The sequence below is a fragment of the Lithobates pipiens genome, unplaced genomic scaffold (assembly GCF_037356315.1).
Source record: "Lithobates pipiens isolate NorthernLeopardFrog02 unplaced genomic scaffold, aLitPip1_a1.2 Scaffold_18, whole genome shotgun sequence".
Taxonomy (NCBI): domain Eukaryota; kingdom Metazoa; phylum Chordata; class Amphibia; order Anura; family Ranidae; genus Lithobates; species Lithobates pipiens.
Genome location: NW_027507758.1, coordinates 580,437,494 through 580,460,201, shown reverse-complemented (window position 1 = coordinate 580,460,201; position 22,708 = coordinate 580,437,494). Strand labels below are relative to the sequence as shown.

Below are 22,708 nucleotides of genomic sequence, written 5' to 3'. Positions count from 1 at the left end.
CCACATGGACCCACTCCCCGTGGGAATCGCTGGCAAACTACATCCACATGTGGTTGTTGAGGTTGGTCAGCGACAAGAGCAGAGTGGCGCAGCGGAAGCGTGCTGGGCCCATAACCCAGAGGTCGATGGATCGAAACCATCCTCTGCTACGTTGCCCTTTCCTATGCCAATCGATATTTGCTTGCGTGCGGGCCCAAAGGCCTTTCTTTTGCACACAAAGAGAAGTTGAACCTGATTCAGGTGATTCAACGAGTCCAAAGCTCTCAGCGTAAGCATGGCACTGGCACCTTTTGCGCTAATGAAATATTGTCTCTTGGCCATGGAGGCCTGCTCGTGCTTTGTTTACTAGATTGCTTTTGTCCAACACTGCCTACGTGACTTTGGCTGAAGCCACAGTTGCCACCACAAAAACGTGGCAACGCCTTGGCACGCGTTATGAGGAGGACTCCGGCTTCCCATGTTGCTCACGGCGCTCGGTTCCAAGCTTCAACATCAAACACAAAAGCAAGGTGTCTCCTGGCAAATCAGGAAAGCTGCATTTGGAGAATGCGGGCATCGATCCCGCTATCTCTCGCATGCTAAGCGAGCGCTCTACCATTTGAGCTAATCCCCCTTTGCTTGAGGTTGTTGCTTGTGCTATGGCTGATCCCTGTCCTCTCCTGGGCTATGTGTAAACTATAGGCAGTTTTGCTAAATCCACAACTTGCTCTGGCCGCTAGACACCAGGAGAGCCACTCCCCCAAGACCTTGGACAACTGAGCCCCTTCTGAAGTATGGCCCCATGGGTTTCAATGATGTCATTGGGAGAAGGTGGTTTCAAAAAGCACTCACACCGCCTAATACATTCTCGACAAGAAACACCTTGTGCCTTGAGGCATTCCATGGGGCTGGAAATTGGGGGAGAGAGCTACAAACACCAAGAGCCCATAATTGCATTGGCCGGGAATCGAACCCGGGCCTCCCGCGTGGCAGGCGAGAATTCTACCACTGAACCACCAATGCTCCACGCCGGGCCAGGCGCCACCACCCTCGCTCAGCTGGCCTAGGAGAGTCCAGCTCTCGCCCACGCTTGACTTGGGATTCGCTTGTCGAAATCCATGAGGATGGTCAGCGACAAGAGCAGAGTGGCGCAGCGGAAGCGTGCTGGGCCCATAACCCAGAGGTCGATGGATCGAAACCATCCTCTGCTATGTTGCCTTTTCCTATGCCAATCGATATTTGCTTGCGGGCCCAAAGGCCTTTCTTTCGCACACAAAGAGAAGTTGAACCTGATTCAGGTGATTCAACGAGTCCAAAGCTCTCAGCGTAAGCATGGCACTGGCACCTTTCCCCCTAATGGAATATTGTCTCTTGGCCATGGAAGCCTGGTCGTGCTTTCTTTAATTGATTGCTTTTGTCCAATACTGCCTACGTGACTTTGGCTGAAGCCACAGATGCCACCACAAAAACGTGGCAATGCCTTGGCACATGTTATGAGGAGCACTCCGGCTTCCCATGTTGCTCACGGCGCTCGGTTCCAAGCTTCAACATCAAACACAAAAGCAAGGTGCCTCCCGTGAAACCAGGAAAGCTGCGTTTGGAGAATGCGGGCATCGATCCCGCTACCTCTCGCATGCAAAGCGAGCGCTCTGCCACTTGAGCTAATCCCCCTTTGCTCGAGTGTGTTGCTTGCGCTATGGCTGATCCCTGTCCTCTCCTGGGCTATGTGTAAAATATAGTCAGTTTTGCGAAATCCACAACCTGCTCTGGCCGCTAGACACCAGGAGAGCCACCCGCTTTCCTAGCGTAGAAGGTTTGCACCCCCCTTTTTTTTCCCTCCTACGACCTTTGACAACTGAGCCCCTTCAGAGGTATGGCCCCATGGGTTTCAATGATGTAATTGGGAGAAGGCTGGTTTCAAAAAGCACTCACACCGCCTAGTACATTCTCGACAAGAAACACCTTGTGCCTTGATGCACTCCACGGGGCTGGAAATTGGGGGAGAGCGCTGCAAACACAAAGAGCCCATAATTGCATTGGCCGGGAATCGAACCCGGGCCTCCCGCGTGGCAGGCGAGAATTCTACCACTGAACCACCAATGCTCCACGCCGGGCCACTTGCCACCACCCTCGCTCAGCTGGTCTAGGAGAGTCCAGCTCTCGCCCACGCTTGACTTGGGATTCGCTGGTCGAAAATCAATGGAAACGCCTAGTCGTCTACATTGTGACTTTGCCACATGGACCCACTCCCCGTGGGAATCGCTGGCAAACTACATCCACATGTGGTTGTTGAGGTTGGTCAGCGACAAGAGCAGAGTGGCGCAGCGGAAGCGTGCTGGGCCCATAACCCAGAGGTCGATGGATCGAAACCATCCTCTGCTACGTTGCCTTTTTCTATGCCAATCGATATTTGCTTGCGTGCGGGCCCAAAGGCCTTTCTTTCGCACACAAAGAGAAGTTGAACCTGATTCAGGTGATTCAACGAGTCCAAAGCTCTCAGCGTAAGCATGGCACTGGCACCTTTTGCGCTAATGAAATATTGTCTCTTGGCCATGGAGGCCTGCTCGTGCTTTGTTTACTAGATTGCTTTTGTCCAACACTGCCTACGTGACTTTGGCTGAAGCCACAGTTGCCACCACAAAAACGTGGCAACGCCTTGGCACGCGTTATGAGGAGGACTCCGGCTTCCCATGTTGCTCACGGCGCTCGGTTCCAAGCTTCAACATCAAACACAAAAGCAAGGTGTCTCCTGGCAAATCAGGAAAGCTGCATTTGGAGAATGCGGGCATCGATCCCGCTATCTCTCGCATGCTAAGCGAGCGCTCTACCATTTGAGCTAATCCCCCTTTGCTTGAGGTTGTTGCTTGTGCTATGGCTGATCCCTGTCCTCTCCTGGGCTATGTGTAAACTATAGGCAGTTTTGCTAAATCCACAACTTGCTCTGGCCGCTAGACACCAGGAGAGCCACTCCCCCAAGACCTTGGACAACTGAGCCCCTTCTGAAGTATGGCCCCATGGGTTTCAATGATGTCATTGGGAGAAGGTGGTTTCAAAAAGCACTCACACCGCCTAATACATTCTCGACAAGAAACACCTTGTGCCTTGAGGCATTCCATGGGGCTGGAAATTGGGGGAGAGAGCTACAAACACCAAGAGCCCATAATTGCATTGGCCGGGAATCGAACCCGGGCCTCCCGCGTGGCAGGCGAGAATTCTACCACTGAACCACCAATGCTCCACGCCGGGCCAGGCGCCACCACCCTCGCTCAGCTGGCCTAGGAGAGTCCAGCTCTCGCCCACGCTTGACTTGGGATTCGCTTGTCGAAATCCATGAGGATGGTCAGCGACAAGAGCAGAGTGGCGCAGCGGAAGCGTGCTGGGCCCATAACCCAGAGGTCGATGGATCGAAACCATCCTCTGCTATGTTGCCTTTTCCTATGCCAATCGATATTTGCTTGCGGGCCCAAAGGCCTTTCTTTCGCACACAAAGAGAAGTTGAACCTGATTCAGGTGATTCAACGAGTCCAAAGCTCTCAGCGTAAGCATGGCACTGGCACCTTTCCCCCTAATGGAATATTGTCTCTTGGCCATGGAAGCCTGGTCGTGCTTTCTTTAATTGATTGCTTTTGTCCAATACTGCCTACGTGACTTTGGCTGAAGCCACAGATGCCACCACAAAAACGTGGCAATGCCTTGGCACATGTTATGAGGAGCACTCCGGCTTCCCATGTTGCTCACGGCGCTCGGTTCCAAGCTTCAACATCAAACACAAAAGCAAGGTGCCTCCCGTGAAACCAGGAAAGCTGCGTTTGGAGAATGCGGGCATCGATCCCGCTACCTCTCGCATGCAAAGCGAGCGCTCTGCCACTTGAGCTAATCCCCCTTTGCTCGAGTGTGTTGCTTGCGCTATGGCTGATCCCTGTCCTCTCCTGGGCTATGTGTAAAATATAGTCAGTTTTGCGAAATCCACAACCTGCTCTGGCCGCTAGACACCAGGAGAGCCACCCGCTTTCCTAGCGTAGAAGGTTTGCACCCCCCTTTTTTTTCCCTCCTACGACCTTTGACAACTGAGCCCCTTCAGAGGTATGGCCCCATGGGTTTCAATGATGTAATTGGGAGAAGGCTGGTTTCAAAAAGCACTCACACCGCCTAGTACATTCTCGACAAGAAACACCTTGTGCCTTGATGCACTCCACGGGGCTGGAAATTGGGGGAGAGCGCTGCAAACACAAAGAGCCCATAATTGCATTGGCCGGGAATCGAACCCGGGCCTCCCGCGTGGCAGGCGAGAATTCTACCACTGAACCACCAATGCTCCACGCCGGGCCACTTGCCACCACCCTCGCTCAGCTGGTCTAGGAGAGTCCAGCTCTCGCCCACGCTTGACTTGGGATTCGCTGGTCGAAAATCAATGGAAACGCCTAGTCGTCTACATTGTGACTTTGCCACATGGACCCACTCCCCGTGGGAATCGCTGGCAAACTACATCCACATGTGGTTGTTGAGGTTGGTCAGCGACAAGAGCAGAGTGGCGCAGCGGAAGCGTGCTGGGCCCATAACCCAGAGGTCGATGGATCGAAACCATCCTCTGCTACGTTGCCTTTTTCTATGCCAATCGATATTTGCTTGCGTGCGGGCCCAAAGGCCTTTCTTTCGCACACAAAGAGAAGTTGAACCTGATTCAGGTGATTCAACGAGTCCAAAGCTCTCAGCGTAAGCATGGCACTGGCACCTTTTGCGCTAATGAAATATTGTCTCTTGGCCATGGAGGCCTGCTCGTGCTTTGTTTACTAGATTGCTTTTGTCCAACACTGCCTACGTGACTTTGGCTGAAGCCACAGTTGCCACCACAAAAACGTGGCAACGCCTTGGCACGCGTTATGAGGAGGACTCCGGCTTCCCATGTTGCTCACGGCGCTCGGTTCCAAGCTTCAACATCAAACACAAAAGCAAGGTGTCTCCTGGCAAATCAGGAAAGCTGCATTTGGAGAATGCGGGCATCGATCCCGCTACCTCTCGCATGCTAAGCGAGCGCTCTACCATTTGAGCTAATCCCCCTTTGCTTGAGGTTGTTGCTTGTGCTATGGCTGATCCCTGTCCTCTCCTGGGCTATGTGTAAACTATAGGCAGTTTTGCTAAATCCACAACTTGCTCTGGCCGCTAGACACCAGGAGAGCCACTCCCCCAAGACCTTGGACAACTGAGCCCCTTCTGAAGTATGGCCCCATGGGTTTCAATGATGTCATTGGGAGAAGGTGGTTTCAAAAAGCACTCACACCGCCTAATACATTCTCGACAAGAAACACCTTGTGCCTTGAGGCATTCCATGGGGCTGGAAATTGGGGGAGAGAGCTACAAACACCAAGAGCCCATAATTGCATTGGCCGGGAATCGAACCCGGGCCTCCCGCGTGGCAGGCGAGAATTCTACCACTGAACCACCAATGCTCCACGCCGGGCCAGGCGCCACCACCCTCGCTCAGCTGGCCTAGGAGAGTCCAGCTCTCGCCCACGCTTGACTTGGGATTCGCTTGTCGAAATCCATGAGGATGGCCAGCGACAAGAGCAGAGTGGCGCAGCGGAAGCGTGCTGGGCCCATAACCCAGAGGTCGATGGATCGAAACCATCCTCTGCTACGTTGCCTTTTCCTATGCCAATCGATATTTGCTTGCGGGCCCAAAGGCCTTTCTTTCGCACACAAAGAGAAGTTGAACCTGATTCAGGTGATTCAACGAGTCCAAAGCTCTCAGCGTAAGCATGGCACTGGCACCTTTCCCCCTAATGGAATATTGTCTCTTGGCCATGGAAGCCTGGTCGTGCTTTCTTTAATTGATTGCTTTTGTCCAATACTGCCTACGTGACTTTGGCTGAAGCCACAGATGCCACCACAAAAACGTGGCAATGCCTTGGCACATGTTATGAGGAGCACTCCGGCTTCCCATGTTGCTCACGGCGCTCGGTTCCAAGCTTCAACATCAAACACAAAAGCAAGGTGCCTCCCGTGAAACCAGGAAAGCTGCGTTTGGAGAATGCGGGCATCGATCCCGCTACCTCTCGCATGCAAAGCGAGCGCTCTGCCACTTGAGCTAATCCCCCTTTGCTCGAGTGTGTTGCTTGCGCTATGGCTGATCCCTGTCCTCTCCTGGGCTATGTGTAAAATATAGTCAGTTTTGCGAAATCCACAACCTGCTCTGGCCGCTAGACACCAGGAGAGCCACCCGCTTTCCTAGCGTAGAAGGTTTGCACCCCCCTTTTTTTTCCCTCCTACGACCTTTGACAACTGAGCCCCTTCAGAGGTATGGCCCCATGGGTTTCAATGATGTAATTGGGAGAAGGCTGGTTTCAAAAAGCACTCACACCGCCTAGTACATTCTCGACAAGAAACACCTTGTGCCTTGATGCACTCCACGGGGCTGGAAATTGGGGGAGAGCGCTGCAAACACAAAGAGCCCATAATTGCATTGGCCGGGAATCGAACCCGGGCCTCCCGCGTGGCAGGCGAGAATTCTACCACTGAACCACCAATGCTCCACGCCGGGCCACTTGCCACCACCCTCGCTCAGCTGGTCTAGGAGAGTCCAGCTCTCGCCCACGCTTGACTTGGGATTCGCTGGTCGAAAATCAATGGAAACGCCTAGTCGTCTACATTGTGACTTTGCCACATGGACCCACTCCCCGTGGGAATCGCTGGCAAACTACATCCACATGTGGTTGTTGAGGTTGGTCAGCGACAAGAGCAGAGTGGCGCAGCGGAAGCGTGCTGGGCCCATAACCCAGAGGTCGATGGATCGAAACCATCCTCTGCTACGTTGCCCTTTCCTATGCCAATCGATATTTGCTTGCGTGCGGGCCCAAAGGCCTTTCTTTCGCACACAAAGAGAAGTTGAACCTGATTCAGGTGATTCAACGAGTCCAAAGCTCTCAGCGTAAGCATGGCACTGGCACCTTTTGCGCTAATGAAATATTGTCTCTTGGCCATGGAGGCCTGCTCGTGCTTTGTTTACTAGATTGCTTTTGTCCAACACTGCCTACGTGACTTTGGCTGAAGCCACAGTTGCCACCACAAAAACGTGGCAACGCCTTGGCACGCGTTATGAGGAGGACTCCGGCTTCCCATGTTGCTCACGGCGCTCGGTTCCAAGCTTCAACATCAAACACAAAAGCAAACACAAAAGCAAGGTGTCTCCTGGCAAATCAGGAAAGCTGCATTTGGAGAATGCGGGCATCGATCCCGCTACCTCTCGCATGCTAAGCGAGCGCTCTACCATTTGAGCTAATCCCCCTTTGCTTGAGGTTGTTGCTTGTGCTATGGCTGATCCCTGTCCTCTCCTGGGCTATGTGTAAACTATAGGCAGTTTTGCTAAATCCACAACTTGCTCTGGCCGCTAGACACCAGGAGAGCCACTCCCCCAAGACCTTGGACAACTGAGCCCCTTCTGAAGTATGGCCCCATGGGTTTCAATGATGTCATTGGGAGAAGGTGGTTTCAAAAAGCACTCACACCGCCTAATACATTCTCGACAAGAAACACCTTGTGCCTTGAGGCATTCCATGGGGCTGGAAATTGGGGGAGAGAGCTACAAACACCAAGAGCCCATAATTGCATTGGCCGGGAATCGAACCCGGGCCTCCCGCGTGGCAGGCGAGAATTCTACCACTGAACCACCAATGCTCCACGCCGGGCCAGGTGCCACCACCCTCGCTCAGCTGGCCTAGGAGAGTCCAGCTCTCGGCCACGCTTGACTTGGGATTCGCTTGTCGAAATCCATGAGGATGGCCAGCGACAAGAGCAGAGTGGCGCAGCGGAAGCGTGCTGGGCCCATAACCCAGAGGTCGATGGATCGAAACCATCCTCTGCTACGTTGCCTTTTCCTATGCCAATCGATATTTGCTTGCGGGCCCAAAGGCCTTTCTTTCGCACACAAAGAGAAGTTGAACCTGATTCAGGTGATTCAACGAGTCCAAAGCTCTCAGCGTAAGCATGGCACTGGCACCTTTCCCCCTAATGGAATATTGTCTCTTGGCCATGGAAGCCTGGTCGTGCTTTCTTTAATTGATTGCTTTTGTCCAATACTGCCTACGTGACTTTGGCTGAAGCCACAGATGCCACCACAAAAACGTGGCAATGCCTTGGCACATGTTATGAGGAGCACTCCGGCTTCCCATGTTGCTCACGGCGCTCGGTTCCAAGCTTCAACATCAAACACAAAAGCAAGGTGCCTCCCGTGAAACCAGGAAAGCTGCGTTTGGAGAATGCGGGCATCGATCCCGCTACCTCTCGCATGCAAAGCGAGCGCTCTGCCACTTGAGCTAATCCCCCTTTGCTCGAGTGTGTTGCTTGCGCTATGGCTGATCCCTGTCCTCTCCTGGGCTATGTGTAAAATATAGTCAGTTTTGCGAAATCCACAACCTGCTCTGGCCGCTAGACACCAGGAGAGCCACCCGCTTTCCTAGCGTAGAAGGTTTGCACCCCCCTTTTTTTTCCCTCCTACGACCTTTGACAACTGAGCCCCTTCAGAGGTATGGCCCCATGGGTTTCAATGATGTAATTGGGAGAAGGCTGGTTTCAAAAAGCACTCACACCGCCTAGTACATTCTCGACAAGAAACACCTTGTGCCTTGATGTACTCCACGGGGCTGGAAATTGGGGGAGAGCGCTGCAAACACAAAGAGCCCATAATTGCATTGGCCGGGAATCGAACCCGGGCCTCCCGCGTGGCAGGCGAGAATTCTACCACTGAACCACCAATGCTCCACGTTGGGCCACTTGCCACCACCCTCGCTCAGCTGGTCTAGGAGAGTCCAGCTCTCGCCCACGCTTGACTTGGGATTCGCTGGTCGAAAATCAATGGAAACGCCTAGTCGTCTACATTGTGACTTTGCCACATGGACCCACTCCCCGTGGGAATCGCTGGCAAACTACATCCACATGTGGTTGTTGAGGTTGGTCAGCGACAAGAGCAGAGTGGCGCAGCGGAAGCGTGCTGGGCCCATAACCCAGAGGTCGATGGATCGAAACCATCCTCTGCTACGTTGCCCTTTCCTATGCCAATCGATATTTGCTTGCGTGCGGGCCCAAAGGCCTTTCTTTCGCACACAAAGAGAAGTTGAACCTGATTCAGGTGATTCAACGAGTCCAAAGCTCTCAGCGTAAGCATGGCACTGGCACCTTTTGCGCTAATGAAATATTGTCTCTTGGCCATGGAGGCCTGCTCGTGCTTTGTTTACTAGATTGCTTTTGTCCAACACTGCCTACGTGACTTTGGCTGAAGCCACAGTTGCCACCACAAAAACGTGGCAACGCCTTGGCACGCGTTATGAGGAGGACTCCGGCTTCCCATGTTGCTCACGGCGCTCGGTTCCAAGCTTCAACATCAAACACAAAAGCAAACACAAAAGCAAGGTGTCTCCTGGCAAATCAGGAAAGCTGCATTTGGAGAATGCGGGCATCGATCCCGCTACCTCTCGCATGCTAAGCGAGCGCTCTACCATTTGAGCTAATCCCCCTTTGCTTGAGGTTGTTGCTTGTGCTATGGCTGATCCCTGTCCTCTCCTGGGCTATGTGTAAACTATAGGCAGTTTTGCTAAATCCACAACTTGCTCTGGCCGCTAGACACCAGGAGAGCCACTCCCCCAAGACCTTGGACAACTGAGCCCCTTCTGAAGTATGGCCCCATGGGTTTCAATGATGTCATTGGGAGAAGGTGGTTTCAAAAAGCACTCACACCGCCTAATACATTCTCGACAAGAAACACCTTGTGCCTTGAGGCATTCCATGGGGCTGGAAATTGGGGGAGAGAGCTACAAACACCAAGAGCCCATAATTGCATTGGCCGGGAATCGAACCCGGGCCTCCCGCGTGGCAGGCGAGAATTCTACCACTGAACCACCAATGCTCCACGCCGGGCCAGGCGCCACCACCCTCGCTCAGCTGGCCTAGGAGAGTCCAGCTCTCGCCCACGCTTGACTTGGGATTCGCTTGTCGAAATCCATGAGGATGGCCAGCGACAAGAGCAGAGTGGCGCAGCGGAAGCGTGCTGGGCCCATAACCCAGAGGTCGATGGATCGAAACCATCCTCTGCTACGTTGCCTTTTCCTATGCCAATCGATATTTGCTTGCGGGCCCAAAGGCCTTTCTTTCGCACACAAAGAGAAGTTGAACCTGATTCAGGTGATTCAACGAGTCCAAAGCTCTCAGCGTAAGCATGGCACTGGCACCTTTCCCCCTAATGGAATATTGTCTCTTGGCCATGGAAGCCTGGTCGTGCTTTCTTTAATTGATTGCTTTTGTCCAATACTGCCTACGTGACTTTGGCTGAAGCCACAGATGCCACCACAAAAACGTGGCAATGCCTTGGCACATGTTATGAGGAGCACTCCGGCTTCCCATGTTGCTCACGGCGCTCGGTTCCAAGCTTCAACATCAAACACAAAAGCAAGGTGCCTCCCGTGAAACCAGGAAAGCTGCGTTTGGAGAATGCGGGCATCGATCCCGCTACCTCTCGCATGCAAAGCGAGCGCTCTGCCACTTGAGCTAATCCCCCTTTGCTCGAGTGTGTTGCTTGCGCTATGGCTGATCCCTGTCCTCTCCTGGGCTATGTGTAAAATATAGTCAGTTTTGCGAAATCCACAACCTGCTCTGGCCGCTAGACACCAGGAGAGCCACCCGCTTTCCTAGCGTAGAAGGTTTGCACCCCCCTTTTTTTTCCCTCCTACGACCTTTGACAACTGAGCCCCTTCAGAGGTATGGCCCCATGGGTTTCAATGATGTAATTGGGAGAAGGCTGGTTTCAAAAAGCACTCACACCGCCTAGTACATTCTCGACAAGAAACACCTTGTGCCTTGATGTACTCCACGGGGCTGGAAATTGGGGGAGAGCGCTGCAAACACAAAGAGCCCATAATTGCATTGGCCGGGAATCGAACCCGGGCCTCCCGCGTGGCAGGCGAGAATTCTACCACTGAACCACCAATGCTCCACGCTGGGCCACTTGCCACCACCCTCGCTCAGCTGGTCTAGGAGAGTCCAGCTCTCGCCCACGCTTGACTTGGGATTCGCTGGTCGAAAATCAATGGAAACGCCTAGTCGTCTACATTGTGACTTTGCCACATGGACCCACTCCCCGTGGGAATCGCTGGCAAACTACATCCACATGTGGTTGTTGAGGTTGGTCAGCGACAAGAGCAGAGTGGCGCAGCGGAAGCGTGCTGGGCCCATAACCCAGAGGTCGATGGATCGAAACCATCCTCTGCTACGTTGCCCTTTCCTATGCCAATCGATATTTGCTTGCGTGCGGGCCCAAAGGCCTTTCTTTCGCACACAAAGAGAAGTTGAACCTGATTCAGGTGATTCAACGAGTCCAAAGCTCTCAGCGTAAGCATGGCACTGGCACCTTTTGCGCTAATGAAATATTGTCTCTTGGCCATGGAGGCCTGCTCGTGCTTTGTTTACTAGATTGCTTTTGTCCAACACTGCCTACGTGACTTTGGCTGAAGCCACAGTTGCCACCACAAAAACGTGGCAACGCCTTGGCACGCGTTATGAGGAGGACTCCGGCTTCCCATGTTGCTCACGGCGCTCGGTTCCAAGCTTCAACATCAAACACAAAAGCAAACACAAAAGCAAGGTGTCTCCTGGCAAATCAGGAAAGCTGCATTTGGAGAATGCGGGCATCGATCCCGCTACCTCTCGCATGCTAAGCGAGCGCTCTACCATTTGAGCTAATCCCCCTTTGCTTGAGGTTGTTGCTTGTGCTATGGCTGATCCCTGTCCTCTCCTGGGCTATGTGTAAACTATAGGCAGTTTTGCTAAATCCACAACTTGCTCTGGCCGCTAGACACCAGGAGAGCCACTCCCCCAAGACCTTGGACAACTGAGCCCCTTCTGAAGTATGGCCCCATGGGTTTCAATGATGTCATTGGGAGAAGGTGGTTTCAAAAAGCACTCACACCGCCTAATACATTCTCGACAAGAAACACCTTGTGCCTTGAGGCATTCCATGGGGCTGGAAATTGGGGGAGAGAGCTACAAACACCAAGAGCCCATAATTGCATTGGCCGGGAATCGAACCCGGGCCTCCCGCGTGGCAGGCGAGAATTCTACCACTGAACCACCAATGCTCCACGCCGGGCCAGGCGCCACCACCCTCGCTCAGCTGGCCTAGGAGAGTCCAGCTCTCGCCCACGCTTGACTTGGGATTCGCTTGTCGAAATCCATGAGGATGGCCAGCGACACGAGCAGAGTGGCGCAGCGGAAGCGTGCTGGGCCCATAACCCAGAGGTCGATGGATCGAAACCATCCTCTGCTACGTTGCCTTTTCCTATGCCAATCGATATTTGCTTGCGGGCCCAAAGGCCTTTCTTTCGCACACAAAGAGAAGTTGAACCTGATTCAGGTGATTCAACGAGTCCAAAGCTCTCAGCGTAAGCATGGCACTGGCACCTTTCCCCCTAATGGAATATTGTCTCTTGGCCATGGAAGCCTGGTCGTGCTTTCTTTAATTGATTGCTTTTGTCCAATACTGCCTACGTGACTTTGGCTGAAGCCACAGATGCCACCACAAAAACGTGGCAATGCCTTGGCACATGTTATGAGGAGCACTCCGGCTTCCCATGTTGCTCACGGCGCTCGGTTCCAAGCTTCAACATCAAACACAAAAGCAAGGTGCCTCCCGTGAAACCAGGAAAGCTGCGTTTGGAGAATGCGGGCATCGATCCCGCTACCTATCGCATGCAAAGCGAGCGCTCTGCCACTTGAGCTAATCCCCCTTTGCTCGAGTGTGTTGCTTGCGCTATGGCTGATCCCTGTCCTCTCCTGGGCTATGTGTAAAATATAGTCAGTTTTGCGAAATCCACAACCTGCTCTGGCCGCTAGACACCAGGAGAGCCACCCGCTTTCCTAGCGTAGAAGGTTTGCACCCCCCTTTTTTTTCCCTCCTACGACCTTTGACAACTGAGCCCCTTCAGAGGTATGGCCCCATGGGTTTCAATGATGTAATTGGGAGAAGGCTGGTTTCAAAAAGCACTCACACCGCCTAGTACATTCTCGACAAGAAACACCTTGTGCCTTGATGTACTCCACGGGGCTGGAAATTGGGGGAGAGCGCTGCAAACACAAAGAGCCCATAATTGCATTGGCCGGGAATCGAACCCGGGCCTCCCGCGTGGCAGGCGAGAATTCTACCACTGAACCACCAATGCTCCACGCTGGGCCACTTGCCACCACCCTCGCTCAGCTGGTCTAGGAGAGTCCAGCTCTCGCCCACGCTTGACTTGGGATTCGCTGGTCGAAAATCAATGGAAACGCCTAGTCGTCTACATTGTGACTTTGCCACATGGACCCACTCCCCGTGGGAATCGCTGGCAAACTACATCCACATGTGGTTGTTGAGGTTGGTCAGCGACAAGAGCAGAGTGGCGCAGCGGAAGCGTGCTGGGCCCATAACCCAGAGGTCGATGGATCGAAACCATCCTCTGCTACGTTGCCCTTTCCTATGCCAATCGATATTTGCTTGCGTGCGGGCCCAAAGGCCTTTCTTTCGCACACAAAGAGAAGTTGAACCTGATTCAGGTGATTCAACGAGTCCAAAGCTCTCAGCGTAAGCATGGCACTGGCACCTTTTGCGCTAATGAAATATTGTCTCTTGGCCATGGAGGCCTGCTCGTGCTTTGTTTACTAGATTGCTTTTGTCCAACACTGCCTACGTGACTTTGGCTGAAGCCACAGTTGCCACCACAAAAACGTGGCAACGCCTTGGCACGCGTTATGAGGAGGACTCCGGCTTCCCATGTTGCTCACGGCGCTCGGTTCCAAGCTTCAACATCAAACACAAAAGCAAACACAAAAGCAAGGTGTCTCCTGGCAAATCAGGAAAGCTGCATTTGGAGAATGCGGGCATCGATCCCGCTACCTCTCGCATGCTAAGCGAGCGCTCTACCATTTGAGCTAATCCCCCTTTGCTTGAGGTTGTTGCTTGTGCTATGGCTGATCCCTGTCCTCTCCTGGGCTATGTGTAAACTATAGGCAGTTTTGCTAAATCCACAACTTGCTCTGGCCGCTAGACACCAGGAGAGCCACTCCCCCAAGACCTTGGACAACTGAGCCCCTTCTGAAGTATGGCCCCATGGGTTTCAATGATGTCATTGGGAGAAGGTGGTTTCAAAAAGCACTCACACCGCCTAATACATTCTCGACAAGAAACACCTTGTGCCTTGAGGCATTCCATGGGGCTGGAAATTGGGGGAGAGAGCTACAAACACCAAGAGCCCATAATTGCATTGGCCGGGAATCGAACCCGGGCCTCCCGCGTGGCAGGCGAGAATTCTACCACTGAACCACCAATGCTCCACGCCGGGCCAGGCGCCACCACCCTCGCTCAGCTGGCCTAGGAGAGTCCAGCTCTCGCCCACGCTTGACTTGGGATTCGCTTGTCGAAATCCATGAGGATGGCCAGCGACACGAGCAGAGTGGCGCAGCGGAAGCGTGCTGGGCCCATAACCCAGAGGTCGATGGATCGAAACCATCCTCTGCTACGTTGCCTTTTCCTATGCCAATCGATATTTGCTTGCGGGCCCAAAGGCCTTTCTTTCGCACACAAAGAGAAGTTGAACCTGATTCAGGTGATTCAACGAGTCCAAAGCTCTCAGCGTAAGCATGGCACTGGCACCTTTCCCCCTAATGGAATATTGTCTCTTGGCCATGGAAGCCTGGTCGTGCTTTCTTTAATTGATTGCTTTTGTCCAATACTGCCTACGTGACTTTGGCTGAAGCCACAGATGCCACCACAAAAACGTGGCAATGCCTTGGCACATGTTATGAGGAGCACTCCGGCTTCCCATGTTGCTCACGGCGCTCGGTTCCAAGCTTCAACATCAAACACAAAAGCAAGGTGCCTCCCGTGAAACCAGGAAAGCTGCGTTTGGAGAATGCGGGCATCGATCCCGCTACCTCTCGCATGCAAAGCGAGCGCTCTGCCACTTGAGCTAATCCCCCTTTGCTCGAGTGTGTTGCTTGCGCTATGGCTGATCCCTGTCCTCTCCTGGGCTATGTGTAAAATATAGTCAGTTTTGCGAAATCCACAACCTGCTCTGGCCGCTAGACACCAGGAGAGCCACCCGCTTTCCTAGCGTAGAAGGTTTGCACCCCCCTTTTTTTTCCCTCCTACGACCTTTGACAACTGAGCCCCTTCAGAGGTATGGCCCCATGGGTTTCAATGATGTAATTGGGAGAAGGCTGGTTTCAAAAAGCACTCACACCGCCTAGTACATTCTCGACAAGAAACACCTTGTGCCTTGATGTACTCCACGGGGCTGGAAATTGGGGGAGAGCGCTGCAAACACAAAGAGCCCATAATTGCATTGGCCGGGAATCGAACCCGGGCCTCCCGCGTGGCAGGCGAGAATTCTACCACTGAACCACCAATGCTCCACGCTGGGCCACTTGCCACCACCCTCGCTCAGCTGGTCTAGGAGAGTCCAGCTCTCGCCCACGCTTGACTTGGGATTCGCTGGTCGAAAATCAATGGAAACGCCTAGTCGTCTACATTGTGACTTTGCCACATGGACCCACTCCCCGTGGGAATCGCTGGCAAACTACATCCACATGTGGTTGTTGAGGTTGGTCAGCGACAAGAGCAGAGTGGCGCAGCGGAAGCGTGCTGGGCCCATAACCCAGAGGTCGATGGATCGAAACCATCCTCTGCTACGTTGCCCTTTCCTATGCCAATCGATATTTGCTTGCGTGCGGGCCCAAAGGCCTTTCTTTCGCACACAAAGAGAAGTTGAACCTGATTCAGGTGATTCAACGAGTCCAAAGCTCTCAGCGTAAGCATGGCACTGGCACCTTTTGCGCTAATGAAATATTGTCTCTTGGCCATGGAGGCCTGCTCGTGCTTTGTTTACTAGATTGCTTTTGTCCAACACTGCCTACGTGACTTTGGCTGAAGCCACAGTTGCCACCACAAAAACGTGGCAACGCCTTGGCACGCGTTATGAGGAGGACTCCGGCTTCCCATGTTGCTCACGGCGCTCGGTTCCAAGCTTCAACATCAAACACAAAAGCAAGGTGTCTCCTGGCAAATCAGGAAAGCTGCATTTGGAGAATGCGGGCATCGATCCCGCTACCTCTCGCATGCTAAGCGAGCGCTCTACCATTTGAGCTAATCCCCCTTTGCTTGAGGTTGTTGCTTGTGCTATGGCTGATCCCTGTCCTCTCCTGGGCTATGTGTAAACTATAGGCAGTTTTGCTAAATCCACAACTTGCTCTGGCCGCTAGACACCAGGAGAGCCACTCCCCCAAGACCTTGGACAACTGAGCCCCTTCTGAAGTATGGCCCCATGGGTTTCAATGATGTCATTGGGAGAAGGTGGTTTCAAAAAGCACTCACACCGCCTAATACATTCTCGACAAGAAACACCTTGTGCCTTGAGGCATTCCATGGGGCTGGAAATTGGGGGAGAGAGCTACAAACACCAAGAGCCCATAATTGCATTGGCCGGGAATCGAACCCGGGCCTCCCGCGTGGCAGGCGAGAATTCTACCACTGAACCACCAATGCTCCACGCCGGGCCAGGCGCCACCACCCTCGCTCAGCTGGCCTAGGAGAGTCCAGCTCTCGCCCACGCTTGACTTGGGATTCGCTTGTCGAAATCCATGAGGATGGTCAGCGACAAGAGCAGAGTGGCGCAGCGGAAGCGTGCTGGGCCCATAACCCAGAGGTCGATGGATCGAAACCATCCTCTGCTACGTTGCCTTTTCCTATGCCAATCGATATTTGCTTGCGGGCCCAAAGGCCTTTCTTTCGCACACAAAGAGAAGTTGAACCTGATTCAGGTGATTCAACGAGTCCAAAGCTCTCAGCGTAAGCATGGCACTGGCACCTTTCCCCCTAATGGAATATTGTCTCTTGGCCATGGAAGCCTGGTCGTGCTTTCTTTAATTGATTGCTTTTGTCCAATACTGCCTACGTGACTTTGGCTGAAGCCACAGATGCCACCACAAAAACGTGGCAATGCCTTGGCACATGTTATGAGGAGCACTCCGGCTTCCCATGTTGCTCACGGCGCTCGGTTCCAAGCTTCAACATCAAACACAAAAGCAAGGTGCCTCCCGTGAAACCAGGAAAGCTGCGTTTGGAGAATGCGGGCATCGATCCCGCTACCTCTCGCATGCAAAGCGAGCGCTCTGCCACTTGAGCTAATCCCCCTTTGCTCGAGTGTGTTGCTTGCGCTATGGCTGATCCCTGTCCTCTCCTGGGCTATGTGTAAAATATAGTCAGTTTTGCGAAATCCACAACCTGCTCTGGCCGCTAGACACCAGGAGAGCCACCCGCTTTCCTAGCGTAGAAGGTTTGCACCCCCCTTTTTTTTCCCTCCTACGACCTTTGACAACTGAGCCCCTTCAGAGGTATGGCCCCATGGGTTTCAATGATGTAATTGGGAGAAGGCTGGTTTCAAAAAGCACTCACACCGCCTAGTACATTCTCGACAAGAAACACCTTGTGCCTTGATGCACTCCACGGGGCTGGAAATTGGGGGAGAGCGCTGCAAACACAAAGAGCCCATAATTGCATTGCCCGGGAATCGAACCCGGGCCTCCCGCGTGGCAGGCGAGAATTCTACCACTGAACCACCAATGCTCCACGCCGGGCCACTTGCCACCACCCTCGCTCAGCTGGTCTAGGAGAGTCCAGCTCTCGCCCACGCTTGACTTGGGATTCGCTGGTCGAAAATCAATGGAAACGCCTAGTCGTCTACATTGTGACTTTGCCACATGGACCCACTCCCCGTGGGAATCGCTGGCAAACTACATCCACATGTGGTTGTTGAGGTTGGTCAGCGACAAGAGCAGAGTGGCGCAGCGGAAGCGTGCTGGGCCCATAACCCAGAGGTCGATGGATCGAAACCATCCTCTGCTACGTTGCCTTTTCCTATGCCAATCGATATTTGCTTGCGTGCGGGCCCAAAGGCCTTTCTTTCGCACACAAAGAGAAGTTGAACCTGATTCAGGTGATTCAACGAGTCCAAAGCTCTCAGCGTAAGCATGGCACTGGCACCTTTTGCGCTAATGAAATATTGTCTCTTGGCCATGGAGGCCTGCTCGTGCTTTGTTTACTAGATTGCTTTTGTCCAACACTGCCTACGTGACTTTGGCTGAAGCCACAGTTGCCACCACAAAAACGTGGCAACGCCTTGGCACGCGTTATGAGGAGGACTCCGGCTTCCCATGTTGCTCACGGCGCTCGGTTCCAAGCTTCAACATCAAACACAAAAGCAAGGTGTCTCCTGGCAAATCAGGAAAGCTGCATTTGGAGAATGCGGGCATCGATCCCGCTACCTCTCGCATGCTAAGCGAGCGCTCTACCATTTGAGCTAATCCCCCTTTGCTTGAGGTTGTTGCTTGTGCTATGGCTGATCCCTGTCCTCTCCTGGGCTATGTGTAAACTATAGGCAGTTTTGCTAAATCCACAACTTGCTCTGGCCGCTAGACACCAGGAGAGCCACTCCCCCAAGACCTTGGACAACTGAGCCCCTTCTGAAGTATGGCCCCATGGGTTTCAATGATGTCATTGGGAGAAGGTGGTTTCAAAAAGCACTCACACCGCCTAATACATTCTCGACAAGAAACACCTTGTGCCTTGAGGCATTCCATGGGGCTGGAAATTGGGGGAGAGAGCTACAAACACCAAGAGCCCATAATTGCATTGGCCGGGAATCGAACCCGGGCCTCCCGCGTGGCAGGCGAGAATTCTACCACTGAACCACCAATGCTCCACGCCGGGCCAGGCGCCACCACCCTCGCTCAGCTGGCCTAGGAGAGTCCAGCTCTCGCCCACGCTTGACTTGGGATTCGCTTGTCGAAATCCATGAGGATGGTCAGCGACAAGAGCAGAGTGGCACAGCGGAAGCGTGCTGGGCCCATAACCCAGAGGTCGATGGATCGAAACCATCCTCTGCTACGTTGCCTTTTCCTATGCCAATCGATATTTGCTTGCGGGCCCAAAGGCCTTTCTTTCGCACACAAAGAGAAGTTGAACCTGATTCAGGTGATTCAACGAGTCCAAAGCTCTCAGCGTAAGCATGGCACTGGCACCTTTCCCCCTAATGGAATATTGTCTCTTGGCCATGGAAGCCTGGTCGTGCTTTCTTTAATTGATTGCTTTTGTCCAATACTGCCTACGTGACTTTGGCTGAAGCCACAGATGCCACCACAAAAACGTGGCAATGCCTTGGCACATGTTATGAGGAGCACTCCGGCTTCCCATGTTGCTCACGGCGCTCGGTTCCAAGCTTCAACATCAAACACAAAAGCAAGGTGCCTCCCGTGAAACCAGGAAAGCTGCGTTTGGAGAATGCGGGCATCGATCCCGCTACCTCTCGCATGCAAAGCGAGCGCTCTGCCACTTGAGCTAATCCCCCTTTGCTCGAGTGTGTTGCTTGCGCTATGGCTGATCCCTGTCCTCTCCTGGGCTATGTGTAAAATATAGTCAGTTTTGCGAAATCCACAACCTGCTCTGGCCGCTAGACACCAGGAGAGCCACCCGCTTTCCTAGCGTAGAAGGTTTGCACCCCCCTTTTTTTTCCCTCCTACGACCTTTGACAACTGAGCCCCTTCAGAGGTATGGCCCCATGGGTTTCAATGATGTAATTGGGAGAAGGCTGGTTTCAAAAAGCACTCACACCGCCTAGTACATTCTCGACAAGAAACACCTTGTGCCTTGATGCACTCCACGGGGCTGGAAATTGGGGGAGAGCGCTGCAAACACAAAGAGCCCATAATTGCATTGGCCGGGAATCGAACCCGGGCCTCCCGCGTGGCAGGCGAGAATTCTACCACTGAACCACCAATGCTCCACGCCGGGCCACTTGCCACCACCCTCGCTCAGCTGGTCTAGGAGAGTCCAGCTCTCGCCCACGCTTGACTTGGGATTCGCTGGTCGAAAATCAATGGAAACGCCTAGTCGTCTACATTGTGACTTTGCCACATGGACCCACTCCCCGTGGGAATCGCTGGCAAACTACATCCACATGTGGTTGTTGAGGTTGGTCAGCGACAAGAGCAGAGTGGCGCAGCGGAAGCGTGCTGGGCCCATAACCCAGAGGTCGATGGATCGAAACCATCCTCTGCTACGTTGCCCTTTCCTATGCCAATCGATATTTGCTTGCGTGCGGGCCCAAAGGCCTTTCTTTCGCACACAAAGAGAAGTTGAACCTGATTCAGGTGATTCAACGAGTCCAAAGCTCTCAGCGTAAGCATGGCACTGGCACCTTTTGCGCTAATGAAATATTGTCTCTTGGCCATGGAGGCCTGCTCGTGCTTTGTTTACTAGATTGCTTTTGTCCAACACTGCCTACGTGACTTTGGCTGAAGCCACAGTTGCCACCACAAAAACGTGGCAACGCCTTGGCACGCGTTATGAGGAGGACTCCGGCTTCCCATGTTGCTCACGGCGCTCGGTTCCAAGCTTCAACATCAAACACAAAAGCAAGGTGTCTCCTGGCAAATCAGGAAAGCTGCATTTGGAGAATGCGGGCATCGATCCCGCTACCTCTCGCATGCTAAGCGAGCACTCTACCATTTGAGCTAATCCCCCTATGCTTGAGGTTGTTGCTTGTGCTATGGCTGATCCCTGTCCTCTCCTGGGCTATGTGTAAACTATAGGCAGTTTTGCTAAATCCACAACTTGCTCTGGCCGCTAGACACCAGGAGAGCCACTCCCCCAAGACCTTGGACAACTGAGCCCCTTCTGAAGTATGGCCCCATGGGTTTCAATGATGTCATTGGGAGAAGGTGGTTTCAAAAAGCACTCACACCGCCTAATACATTCTCGACAAGAAACACCTTGTGCCTTGAGGCATTCCATGGGGCTGGAAATTGGGGGAGAGAGCTACAAACACCAAGAGCCCATAATTGCATTGGCCGGGAATCGAACCCGGGCCTCCCGCGTGGCAGGCGAGAATTCTACCACTGAACCACCAATGCTGCACGCCGGGCCAGGCGCCACCACCCTCGCTCAGCTGGCCTAGGAGAGTCCAGCTCTCGCCCACGCTTGACTTGGGATTCGCTTGTCGAAATCCATGAGGATGGTCAGCGACAAGAGCAGAGTGGCGCAGCGGAAGCGTGCTGGGCCCATAACCCAGAGGTCGATGGATCGAAACCATCCTCTGCTACGTTGCCTTTTCCTATGCCAATCGATATTTGCTTGCGGGCCCAAAGGCCTTTCTTTCGCACACAAAGAGAAGTTGAACCTGATTCAGGTGATTCAACGAGTCCAAAGCTCTCAGCGTAAGCATGGCACTGGCACCTTTCCCCCTAATGGAATATTGTCTCTTGGCCATGGAAGCCTGGTCGTGCTTTCTTTAATTGATTGCTTTTGTCCAATACTGCCTACGTGACTTTGGCTGAAGCCACAGATGCCACCACAAAAACGTGGCAATGCCTTGGCACATGTTATGAGGAGCACTCCGGCTTCCCATGTTGCTCACGGCGCTCGGTTCCAAGCTTCAACATCAAACACAAAAGCAAGGTGCCTCCCGTGAAACCAGGAAAGCTGCGTTTGGAGAATGCGGGCATCGATCCCGCTACCTCTCGCATGCAAAGCGAGCGCTCTGCCACTTGAGCTAATCCCCCTTTGCTCGAGTGTGTTGCTTGCGCTATGGCTGATCCCTGTCCTCTCCTGGGCTATGTGTAAAATATAGTCAGTTTTGCGAAATCCACAACCTGCTCTGGCCGCTAGACACCAGGAGAGCCACCCGCTTTCCTAGCGTAGAAGGTTTGCACCCCCCTTTTTTTTCCCTCCTACGACCTTTGACAACTGAGCCCCTTCAGAGGTATGGCCCCATGGGTTTCAATGATGTAATTGGGAGAAGGCTGGTTTCAAAAAGCACTCACACCGCCTAGTACATTCTCGACAAGAAACACCTTGTGCCTTGATGCACTCCACGGGGCTGGAAATTGGGGGAGAGCGCTGCAAACACAAAGAGCCCATAATTGCATTGGCCGGGAATCGAACCCGGGCCTCCCGCGTGGCAGGCGAGAATTCTACCACTGAACCACCAATGCTCCACGCCGGGCCACTTGCCACCACCCTCGCTCAGCTGGTCTAGGAGAGTCCAGCTCTCGCCCACGCTTGACTTGGGATTCGCTGGTCGAAAATCAATGGAAACGCCTAGTCGTCTACATTGTGACTTTGCCACATGGACCCACTCCCCGTGGGAATCGCTGGCAAACTACATCCACATGTGGTTGTTGAGGTTGGTCAGCGACAAGAGCAGAGTGGCGCAGCGGAAGCGTGCTGGGCCCATAACCCAGAGGTCGATGGATCGAAACCATCCTCTGCTACGTTGCCTTTTTCTATGCCAATCGATATTTGCTTGCGTGCGGGCCCAAAGGCCTTTCTTTCGCACACAAAGAGAAGTTGAACCTGATTCAGGTGATTCAACGAGTCCAAAGCTCTCAGCGTAAGCATGGCACTGGCACCTTTTGCGCTAATGAAATATTGTCTCTTGGCCATGGAGGCCTGCTCGTGCTTTGTTTACTAGATTGCTTTTGTCCAACACTGCCTACGTGACTTTGGCTGAAGCCACAGTTGCCACCACAAAAACGTGGCAACGCCTTGGCACGCGTTATGAGGAGGACTCCGGCTTCCCATGTTGCTCACGGCGCTCGGTTCCAAGCTTCAACATCAAACACAAAAGCAAGGTGTCTCCTGGCAAATCAGGAAAGCTGCATT

General features: G+C 53.2%; 7 non-coding genes across 7 annotated transcripts; all 7 read right to left on the bottom strand.

Moving 5' to 3' along the window:
* Positions 1-4,964: 4,964 nt before the first annotated feature.
* Positions 4,965-5,037, bottom strand: TRNAA-AGC (transfer RNA alanine (anticodon AGC)). Its single transcript has one exon. It is a non-coding gene; the product is annotated as a tRNA-Ala (tRNA).
* Positions 5,038-7,188: 2,151 nt separating this feature from the next.
* Positions 7,189-7,261, bottom strand: TRNAA-AGC (transfer RNA alanine (anticodon AGC)). The gene has a single exon. It is a non-coding gene; the product is annotated as a tRNA-Ala (tRNA).
* A 2,151-nt stretch (positions 7,262-9,412) lies between these two features.
* TRNAA-AGC (transfer RNA alanine (anticodon AGC)) lies at positions 9,413-9,485 on the bottom strand. The gene has a single exon. It is a non-coding gene; the product is annotated as a tRNA-Ala (tRNA).
* Positions 9,486-11,636: 2,151 nt separating this feature from the next.
* Positions 11,637-11,709, bottom strand: TRNAA-AGC (transfer RNA alanine (anticodon AGC)). The gene has a single exon. It is a non-coding gene; the product is annotated as a tRNA-Ala (tRNA).
* Positions 11,710-13,860: 2,151 nt separating this feature from the next.
* Positions 13,861-13,933, bottom strand: TRNAA-AGC (transfer RNA alanine (anticodon AGC)). Its single transcript has one exon. It is a non-coding gene; the product is annotated as a tRNA-Ala (tRNA).
* Positions 13,934-16,072: 2,139 nt separating this feature from the next.
* TRNAA-AGC (transfer RNA alanine (anticodon AGC)) lies at positions 16,073-16,145 on the bottom strand. The gene has a single exon. It is a non-coding gene; the product is annotated as a tRNA-Ala (tRNA).
* A 2,139-nt stretch (positions 16,146-18,284) lies between these two features.
* Positions 18,285-18,357, bottom strand: TRNAA-AGC (transfer RNA alanine (anticodon AGC)). The gene has a single exon. It is a non-coding gene; the product is annotated as a tRNA-Ala (tRNA).
* Between the last annotated feature and the right edge of the window lie 4,351 nt (positions 18,358-22,708).